Below are 10,053 nucleotides of genomic sequence, written 5' to 3' on the forward strand. Positions count from 1 at the left end.
TGAGAAATCTATAACTGCAACACTGAGTTCACTTTAGTCATTTGTAAGAGCTCTCAAATGCATTGTCGACAATGAAATTATTACTCTTTATTCAGATTCACACAGGTAAGGTGCATTTAATTGTATCCAGATTGAAAATATGAATGTATTGATGAGAAATATTTAATGCTTCATCAAACCTTCCAGATACACGCAGTGTGAGTTTCTCCTCTAAACTGATTAATATAGTTGTCAAGTCACATGAAGTGACAAATTTCTCAAACTTTAAATGTAGCTGTACAATTTTAATTTTTTAAACATTTTGAAGGGGGTAAAAAAAATGTCATTGACATTCTTGAATCGTTCCTTGTCATCCTTAAATTATCGTTTCAGTTCTGAAATAACTAATCAATTTACCAGTCATCCAACAGAACGGTGATGGCCATTTTTCAAGGGAAGATACCAAACGGGTGTTAGTCCGAGCATCTCATATGTGAGGAATGATTCCTTATACGATAAATTGCAATATAAATATTTTAGCTTATGCTCTGGGAAATCGTGCTGGGCATTTTTTTTTTTTACTATTTTATAGACCAAATGATTAATATATGAATCTACATGATAATAATTATTCATCAGCAATTAAAATATTAATTTCTTGCAGTCCCAAACCTACAGCTCTCCCTTTGGACTGTATGAAACGGTGAAACGTGCTGCACACACAAACACAGTGTTATAACGGACCACATTTAATAAGGCTTTACAAATTAAATGTCATGTTTATTTCATTGCATTTCCTGCATTTCTGCTATGATTATATCGTACTTTCCTGAACACCATTAAAAGCAAATAAATACATGTAATGTAAGTGGTGTTGTCAGATAAATCTTGTATCATGATTATTATATTCTGATGCTCAGAGCCTATAAATGTTCTCTGTAAAAAATTTAAATGACACTACAACAAATTAAAAAGATTTACTAATCCTCTAGTTTCATCTAGTTTGTGTTGCACATGGGAGGAACTGTTTTGTAACAAAAAATATTCATATTCTTACTGCTCTCCATGTCATGCTGACCTGACCTGGGCTTTCTCTCTTTTTAGAGAGAATTACTTGCATGAGAGCAAAAAAACAAATGTTGAATGAAAATGTGTCGAAATCATAATTTGCCATACAAGCTATGGAAATGACAAAACCTTGTGATTTTTAAAGCTATTTTTGGAAGCATTTGCAAATTTATTCCGACAACGGCTTGTCACAGGAAACGAGGTGACAGGGAGGGAGGACACACAAGACAGGGCGCCGGCTGGAATCGAACCGGTGCCGCTGCACAGAACTTCAGTTTTCAATACAAGTCACATGACTAATCAAAGAATTTATTGAAATGTTTGTTACAGTAATACCTGCGAAATGATTGGATTGTCCTCCACTCATGGTCAAGTCTTTGTGCTCAAGTCCTGAATCAAATCCCAAGTTAAGACATCCAAGTCTGAAATTAAAACTGACGAGCCCAAGTCCCAAAATCCTCACCAAATGCAATGCTGTTAATTGGCATTTAAATGCTTTAAGGAACGTGTGCATTTGCCACTTTTCCTTTAGTTACCACATAATTTGAATGTTTCTATTTTAATGTTTGGACTGGTGAGGACATATCAATATGGGCTCTGTGTGATCATGACAGCATGTCTGACTAATGTTTCAACAAACCAAACCTCCCATGAAAGATCCTACGTTCAAATTAGTAATAATAATCTAAGTCTATCATTTATAGTCGTATAACACTCAAAGGGGACATTTTCTTGCACTTAGTACTTTTACATAAGTAATGGTTTAAATCAAACATCTGCCTATAACAGAGAAGTGTCAAGCAAATTAAGTAGATGATCTGAATGCCTCCACCACTGCCTGCAAGAAGTGAAGATGAAGCTATTTCTTACTGATTTTACACGTTTATGACTGGTCTTGGTTGCTGGCTCGGGCTCAAAACACACCAACTGGATGGCACAAATGGCAGCCTGGCAGAAATCCTTCATTTTGAGCAAAGGTACCGAATGAGCCGCATTACAACTTCCGTGGTGTAACTTTGGGATTGAATTTAGAATCCATTTCATTGCCTTTTTTAGGTAAACATCATGGCTCCCCTTGTTGTTCGAAGCTCCTTGTAGCACACTGTAGAATTAGTGTATTTCCTTTGCCTTCATCTGTGGACAGCATAAACATGACTGAAAGTAGCTCACATAGCAGAATAATTACAGCTTAAGCCTCATAAGTGACCAAGGTGACTTCTTCTTAGAGAGTTAATGGTAAATGGGCTTGTTTTTAGATATCATCTTTCTACCCAAAGTGCTTTACAGTCACAGACGCATCTACCCAGCACACACACATTTACACACTAGTGCTATGCACTGGGAGCAACTGGGGGTTCAGTGTCTTGCTCAAGGACACTTTGTGATGTGGAACATTCTGGGGGATCGAACCATTAACCCTCCGGTTTGTGAACAACCCACACTACCTAGCGAGCCACAGCCGCCAAGTGATTGTTTTATTTTCAGCTGACAATCATTAGTATCTTAGCCTGCATTAGCATCTTTGCCACAAAGTCTCTTTTCTTTCTTTGCGAGTTACTAAGATTTACCCTCCACTGTCGACATCTTCCTTTTGACGGCAGCACATTAGAAAGGTCAGCTTTTGATATTTTTATATTCTTTTGTTCTAAATTATGCCTTTTAAATGTGTGATCAGTGAGTGGAGTTTTACAGGAAATGAGAAATATTTTACACCCGGGTAAAAAGTCAACACATAGTAACAGCATTTATCAACACTGATGAATTCAGTCGATTATTGTGGGACATCACATGGTCCATTAAAGATATTTAAATACTACTGACCTAAAAGAAATGTAGTAATGAACAGAGTTAATTATGATTTGAGGGAATTCTCCCTGTTGAATGGCTTTAAAGTCACATTCAATTAATATCAAAAGAGTGGTGACAAACTTAGGTAATGAAAAAAGTGTTGAGGACAAATAGCTACTAGAATACCATAAATGGAGCCCATGTAAATATGAGTCAAACTCGGCTTCAACTAACTGCTGAGTGTCTGTGGACGGTCGGTGTTGTGGAAGCAGATTGCCCTGGAAATCCTGCGCTCTTTTTGCCACTTTGAAACTCAATCTCTCGGGGTGCCCGTGTTGTGTCTTTGAGTGCAATATCCTCCGCTGCACTCACGCTGTCATCAGCAACCTCTCTCTCACCGTGTCTCTGCTTCCACGTACCCCCCGAAAAGCTCCCCGAAACACCACCCCCTCCACCCCGGCGCTTACGGCCCCGACGAAGCCTGCAGCTGGCCGAGGCCTCCCCTCCTCTGGGCTCAAGGCACGGCAGGGGGGCGGGGCTCTGGATCCAGCTTAAAGAAAAGCAGGCAGATCAAGGACAAGAAATACTGGGAGAGAAAAAAGCAATGTATGATCCTCTGTGTGAACAACCCCCACCGACCATCCCCGCCTCCCCTCCAACCTCACCTCCATTTTTATATACGTTTTACGCAGTGGATGTTTCTCTAATCCTGCCCTGTTTAATTATCCGTTGCTGTTTGGACCCACTGGTTTCAGTAGCAGGATAAAGCAAACATCCCTCCTCTGAGCTGTGAGTAAAACTACAGTGGGACATTTTCATGTTGTGGGCACAGATTCCATGTTTACTAGAGGGAGAATCCAGAAACACTGTCAGTTTGGCTCACGGCTCTGAGGTGATACTTTTATCCAGAGTGACACACACAACACAATTTCAGGAAGTGAATCAGAGAAACAGCACATCACTTGGCTATTAGACATTTGGGGTCTAGTCCTAGTCTATAAATCAACCACAAAGTCAACTATAAAGGGCTCTTTAAGCTTTCTGTTCATAACCTATTGTTATGAAACCCTTCTAAAGGGGTGCAACAATTAGCCGGAAGGTTGTTGCTTATGAATTACAAAGACAAAGTGTCATTCTGGAGGAGAAGTGAGGGAGATTTTTCATCTTAGGACACATTTACAGTTAATGCAGCCATTATTTACAACCCACAACGCTAAAAGGCTGCATCATTAGCAAAAGCTGCTGATATTTCTATCACAATGCATTTAAAAAATGATGGGAGCTAGTAGCTAAATAAGATGTTCACATGTCACTTGTGCTATTTGTAAAGATAGAGCACAAGGTGTGATCCGGAGGGTTCATCCGTGTAAGAACTTCACTACTGTACTAACCTGTAGTAAAATGCTACATCTGTCCTACTTCCACTGTTACTTCATTACATATTTAAAATGAGTTTAATAGTTTTACTCCGATTCATTTTTTATGTGCTGCATTGTTACTTGTTACATCTGACCTTTTGCAAAACTCTGTCCCAAGTCATCATCCAATCATCCATCCCAGCAACCATTACTATGTAAACAAGGTCCGTCATGCTTTAGTCGGTTTTATAATAGTGATAGACACCATGGTTCATGTACTCTATCTTGTACATTCCTGTCCTTGTACTGGTGCCACAGCCAAGGGAACTGTGAGTGTCCTTCAGGCTTAACATTTCTGATAATATAAACAATGATACTCACACATTTTTCTGCTTTCTTTAATAACTACGCAATGCAATACTTTTACTTTCAGTACCTGAGTAGTAAATATTAAAATAAACTGCTTGCAATACTTAAGCACAAAAAATGTTGAATGCTTTAATACTTTCACTTAAATGTGGTGCTAAAAGAACACTTCAACTTCTACTCACTTTTTTGATAGAGTACTTGTACTTTTAGTCTGGTTCTCTAGTACTTTATATACGTCTGGCTCATACACTGCACCAAGGTCCTGAGAGGTGGCTGAACCTGTTGAGACTGACTTAAATAAATAATAATTAGCACATGTGCACATCTGAACAATGGCAAACACTCCTACTCATTCACCTTTCATCTGACTGGAAGCTTTTCACGCTTAGCTACTGACGCCTGACAACATATCACGCCACAGCCATTGTATCCATCTAGTAAAGTGGTGGTAAGCATTATTGCAAGGATTTTTAGTCTCATGTTAACATGCCATTTTCATTGCATGCTGGGATACCAGTTTAAAAATAAAGCAGTACAAACAAATGAGACACTGCAGAATGATGCCTGTAAATGCACAAGGGAAAGTTCAAGTGGTCTATTTATCACTTTCTACAACTATGATATGCTTTGATCCTAATCAAACACTACGCCACAGCGCAGCATTTTCATTCACTTCGGTCAAAGTCAGGCTTTTTGTATATGGCACCAATAACAGTCCAAATCGAGATGCTTTACAGGATGCAGAGCGGTAAACAGCCCCAAGAGCTAAGTCAACGACGGCAAGGAAAAACACAATTTTAGCAGGGAGAAACCTTGAGCAGAACCCAGCTCGTACGGGGGGAGGACCCATCTGCTGGAGACTAGCTGGGAGAGAGAGGCAGGAAAAAAGAGGGAAGTAGGACAGAGGAGAAGGGAGGAGAGAAGCAAACAGAAATATTCAGACTTGCATCTGGATAAAGCATACATGCTGCATGTCAACATGATACAAACAAGAGTACAAGATGCTAGGTGATGCATGATACATGGGAGATTGATAGCTGGATACAAAGGATGAATAGAAGCAGTATTCAAAGTATTATGATGATTGATTATGATATTATGATACAGAACCCTTGGTGGGTAAAAGTAATAAGTTTAAGTAAAAATGCCTGCCATAAAAAAAAAAAAAAAGTGAGCCAGTGAACCTCACTAGATTCATCGTTATAAACATCGCTATATCACACAACACACAGTCCTTTGACCCATTATTTATATCGATCAAAGTTGGTGCAGCGTAAATGTATGTGCTGCATGTATTAGTCTCTGTTAGCATTTGTTAAAGGCAACTTATTATTTTATAGTGTTGTGCTTTTGAATGCAGACTGGTTTTGCAGTGTAAATAATTCAGACAAAATACAATTCAAGTGAGGTCCAAGTGTCTGCAGCTTAATACTATATTGAACAGAAAATGAAGGATAGCCGGTAAAAGAGGAAAGATAGCAGTTAAAATGGTTAACCGTGTTGTAAAGAGTACTTTGACAAAATACGCAAAATCCACAAAAGAACAAACATATCAGAACGAAGTGTTCAACATAGACATGATGCTGTAATCCTAACCTTTGTTGAAGAAATACAGAGGGATTTCAAATGCACCTCAGTTCAGCCAAAGAATGAAGCAGGTGTGTGTGCATGTGTGCGTGTGTGTATTGGGCGCTGCTACCATGCCAGTCATGTGTCCTCCATCAACTATTGAGCTTTTGCCTGCGGTGTCTCATCAGGTGCGCAGACTCATGTGTTAGTGCCTTACACGAGCAGATTAATAATTCCATTATCCTCCCTCTTTCACTCTCCATGCACCATTCATTCGCTTTTCTCACTTTCTCTCCTCTGGTCGTCTTTGCGGCCGCACTCTCTCCTGCTTCCCTCTCTTTCTCTCTGTTCCATTTGCAAGGTGTGATATTGCTTTAATTGAGCAGAAACATGTGGAGAGATCAGACATATCTCGGGGGATTAGAGGGAAAGCTGGGAGTTTGTGCGACTGGCAGCCTGTGTTTGGAGCAAGGGGTCTGCTGGGAATGAATGTAGTTAGTGTGACCCCTGACCCTGCGAGCTGTTGACGTGGAAGGCGGCCAAGAGGGGTCCAACAGAACGCTTTTGTTAATCTCATTCAGGGCTCCCTGTGAACTGTGGGCAGGGGGAAAGCTGGCAGCTCAGACCTGTGGAATGCAGAGCTCTTTATTCCCATGCTTTGGAAACAGAGGTGGGCCCTGGAACTAGCAAGGCTCCTTTAGCAGGACCTCCTCCACTCAGCTCAATCGACACTGACAGTTTCCTGGCTTAGGCTTGCCAACTGGCAGGACAGCGGTGCAGGGGGGACAAATGCGCCCCACCAAGGCTGCAAAGGCCACAGGCAGCAGGGCAGAACTTCTAAGAGGCCGCTACAGTAGTGTTCCTCTCTTTAAAGAGTCCCAGTTAAACTCACTACATTTACTGTAGCTACACTAAGAACCTTTCTGCATGGGTTTGGAAGCACAAATACAACAACACAGAGATGAGATGGCTGAGATCAGCTGGTAATTTTACCTCATTTGCTCCTTGAATTGGCCCAACTACATGTGCTACTATTTATAGGTTGCAGATATCTTCCCCTTTGAAATCCTCTTTAATTCTTCTTTAAGCAATGTAATGCATGCACTTTCTTTCTTTTTTATTTTTCAAGTCAGTCCACAGAAAATTCAGTTTTTAATGAATAAATGAATAAAGAACTGTCCTGAGAAGTCCTGAGAGGTGGCTGACCCTGTTGAGACTGACTTAAATAAATAATAATTAGCACATGTGCACATCTGAACAATGGCAAACACTCCTACTCATTCACCTTTCATCTGACTGGAAGCTTTTCACGCTTAGCTACTGACGCCTGACAACATATCACGCCACAGCCATTGTATCCATCTAGTAATGTAGTGGTAAGTATTATTGCAAGGATTTTTAGTCTCATGTTAACATGCCATTTTCATTGCATGCTGGGATACCAGTTTAAAAATAAAGCAGTACGAACAAATGAGACACTGCAGAATGATGCCTGTAAATGCACAAGGGAAAGTTCAAGTGGTCTATTTCTCACTTTCTACAACTACGACATGCTTAGATCCTAATCAAACACTACGCCACAAGTTGTTAAACAAATCAACATGATCAATTCTGCTGAAAAGAGGAATATTGATAATGAATAAAGAACTGTTGAGGATCAGATTGAACCCCTTTATTGGCCCCTGGGAGTTTCCCCACCTCACTTGGGATCAGAAGAGGCCCCTAGTAAACCCACGCACACTCTGCCAGAAATACAAACACACAGAGAGAACATTAACCACTCACTGGTTAGGCCAGATCAGTCAAGATTAAATAAGCGTAGCCCTCCACTGGTCTGAATGGAAAGCTGCTGGAGACTAAGTGGTTGTCTCTAGGGTTGATGGAAGGTTAGGTATTAAACAGCCAAACACCTAAGCTAACGCGATGCGCATTTCTCTCACACTGCGACTTTGAAACGTTAATATTGGGGAAAAGCTGGGATGGCCAGCAGATCGGCGTGGCAAACACCTCCGTCTTTATTATTGTGAATTTCAAGAAGAGCCAGGCTGAGAGACAGGAAGTAAAGAAGTCAGTCTTTGAGGAGGAGGACTCCTCCTGCTCCCACAGCGCTGCCAGTCAGCTGAGTCGGCTGCTCAGCGGCGGTGGGGGAAATACCTGCCGGTCCGCACAATGGTGCTACTGGGATTACAGGCCCCCCTGCTGGTGAGCAGCCCGGCAACGGGGAGAGAAGGAGAGGGGAGGGGAGGAAAGGGAGGGGAAGATAGATGGAGAGAAGGTGTGCAGAACAGCTTCATTTAAAAAAAAAAAAAGAAAAAAAAAACTAATTTGGGGCCGATGTGTTTAATCTGTAAAACCTTCATTCACAGCAATATGAGAAAACAAATGACGGCACTAAAAATGTCCAAAACACAAAAAGCAGATAAATGATAAATGTGAAAATGCAGTGATTTATTAAATCAGGTATGATTTATATATTCTGTGGTTTAGTTTCAACATATCGCCGTGCCTGTGCATCTGTGCATTGTTTCTTCACAGTATGGACGTCTTTATATTTTGTGTTCCTTAAATGGAACTAGAGAAATGTCAACATTTCAGTGTGTTAAACTGGTGACACGTGGGATACATACAAGACACGTCGGCAACAAATTCACTCATGAAATCACAGCGTTAAAAATTAAGCAACACTAAGTAATGTTTAGCCTACTAGCCTCAATGTCAGAGCCTTAGTTTTACTTTACCTTTGACTAAGCCAGCAAACAGCACTCTCTCTCTCTCTCTCTCTCTCTCTCTCTCTCTCTCACACACACACACACACACACATACACACACACACAAGCTGGTGGCCACATCCTCCTCCGCTCGGCTGGTTGGAGTGAGTGCTGGGCTCAAGCCTGTGATTTACCTGCTGTCCCTGGCTTTAACGCGCCCCATATGGTGAACAATGGCCCATAAAGACGCCTCTAAAGGAGACAGGAGTTATAAAGGCAGCCCAGACCTCAGCCTCAGCTCTGTTTATAGCACAGAGCCTTGCCCTGCCGGTTGCCTGAGCGTCAGGGCTGCACACTGTTTAGACAGCAAGCAGATACTTTGATTTTTAGGATCCTGTAGCAAACTTACATTCTGCTGCGTTGCTACTGGAGCGCAGCCTGTGTCGCCCAGGTAACAAAGACAGGCTTACATGTACATGTGCTGCTGAAAGGAAAGTGTATGTTGGTATGGATTTGCATGCGATGAGTGGATGTGTGTGCGGTTTTGCAGAGCTGCAGTTGGCAGCTTTCTGTGCTGAGCAGATGGAGTAGAGAGGGATTCTGGCTGCAGCTCCTCATGTGATATGAAGATATGTTTTCTCTCATAGCTGCTTCTACTTCTTTGTGTCTAGACAAAATGAGTCAGTGTTTAAGAAATGAATTTACCCGATTCTCTAATTCAGTTGGTTCAGTTCAGAAGGGTCAGTTAAATCAGCGAAAAACAAACAAACAGTGATTTCTGCTGACTAAATCTTAATAAAGCCGAATAAAGCTCATTTAGCTGTAGCCACACTCAATTCTTACTCCTATGTCTGGCAACATGCAATTTGCTCTTACTCTTCTGTCCATCACAGCGTAAAGCCCATTCAAACAAGCTGATTGGCCTGGCAGATCTTTGTTAGAGCATAATCATCAGCTCCCAAAGGAGAGGCTCCAGGCCATCATTCTGATGGTTCTCCGGATAATTGTCACGTTTTAAATATTATTTAAACCTCTTATTTGAAAGTTATATTGTACTGAGCCAGAAGTCTCAGATGTATGCTTAGAAATCACAGCCATGTTGGAGCTTTAGATGTTTTGGTTAGGTTTAGGCCGAAACAACTTGGTTTGCTTCAGAAATCATAGCTTGTATAAAAATAAGTGTTTACTTAAGGTTAGAGGCACTTCATCACCAT

The sequence above is a fragment of the Mugil cephalus genome, chromosome 8 (assembly GCF_022458985.1).
Source record: "Mugil cephalus isolate CIBA_MC_2020 chromosome 8, CIBA_Mcephalus_1.1, whole genome shotgun sequence".
Classification (NCBI taxonomy): Eukaryota; Metazoa; Chordata; class Actinopteri; order Mugiliformes; family Mugilidae; genus Mugil; species Mugil cephalus.